Consider the following 1,506-nt stretch of genomic DNA (forward strand, 5'->3'; position numbering starts at 1 on the left):
GGTTACATGCAGCTGGTCTTCCATCCAGGGTGAGGATGTAATTTCCTTTGGATATTAAAGGGCTTTGGGGTGGGTATTTATTTGTTTTGGTTTAGTTTTTGAGACAGGGTCTTGTTATGTATATGGAAGGCCTAGAACTCACTACGTAACCCAAACTGACCTCAATTTTGAGATCTGCCTGCTTCTGGTCCCACTCCCACCCCAAGTGCTGGGATTACAGGTGTCTTAAGTAATTTGCTTTAAAGGAATGGGAGGACAGAGCCGGGAGGACAGGGGAGCACCAAGTGTAAGGACAGATGCTCCTGTCAATTCCGTTGGCAGAAGACCGGCTCTATGATGGGCTGCAGCGAGTGTACCCATCATCCTGCCCTCCCAGAACCCTCAACTCAGTCTTGATTCTTAATTCTTCAAGGCTGGATTTTTGGGGGTCTTTTGTTTGTTTGTTTTTGTTTGTTGTTTTTGAAATTCTGAAGATTTAATACAGAAGATACTCATTTACAGGAATGGGAGGCATGCTAAGTTCCAGCCCTTCCCTGTGTCCACTGCCTCCAGGAGTGGCCAAGTCACAAGTCACTAGAACCCAGGTTAGTTGAGAGCTGGGCTTTGGGAGTCAATGCTGCGTAGTCCACAGATGATCCGGCCCAGACTGGACAAGGGGCCAGACTGCATCAGTCATCCATGGGGTCAAGTTCTCACTCTCCACCTTGCCAGAGGGAAAATTCAGTTTCCACACCTCTCCAAGGGGATTTTGGGGAAAGGGGCCTGAAACATCACACTAGCTTGTCTGATGGACACAAGCTTCATAAAGTGTTCTGTGGCTTTGGGGACCTAGAATTTTTTTTTTAAACAGGGTCTCATTATGTAGTCTTGGTTGGCCTATAACTATACAGACCAGGTTGGCCTCAAACTCACAGAGATCTGCCTATGTCTGCCTCCCAAGCTCTGGGATTAAAGATGTGTGCCACCACACTCAGCTACCTAGAACTTTCTGTGAAGAAAATGTATCCTCTTCCATGGGGTGAACAAAGCTACCACATAGGGTTCTCAGGCACTTGAAATGTGACTGGAATAATTAAGGAACTAATCCACCCCGTGCAAAATCTCATGTAGGCCAGGCTGGCCTCCAGTTCACTATGTAGCTGAGGATGACTTTGAACTTTCGACTATCCTGCCTCCATCTCCTCAGTGCTGGTATTACAGGGGTTCACCACCACACCCAGGTCATACAGCACCGGGGATCAGTCAAACCCAGGGCTTTGTGCATGCTGAGCAAACACTCCGCCATCTGAGCTACATCCCAGCCCAAGAACTGAATTCTTCATTTGCTAAATTAGTGCTCACAGGAGCACTGGAGCCATAGCTTCCTTGTGTATGAGTGTGTATAAAAACAGAACAGTGTGTTTGCATCTATGCAGGTATGCACAAATACGCCCATGTGTCTGTGGGTCGGGCAAATAAAGTGCCTGAGACTAAGACACACACACACATACACCGTCACCCAGAACG

This window comes from Peromyscus maniculatus, chromosome 8 (genome assembly GCF_049852395.1).
Source record: "Peromyscus maniculatus bairdii isolate BWxNUB_F1_BW_parent chromosome 8, HU_Pman_BW_mat_3.1, whole genome shotgun sequence".
In the NCBI taxonomy this organism is placed as follows: Eukaryota; Metazoa; Chordata; class Mammalia; order Rodentia; family Cricetidae; genus Peromyscus; species Peromyscus maniculatus.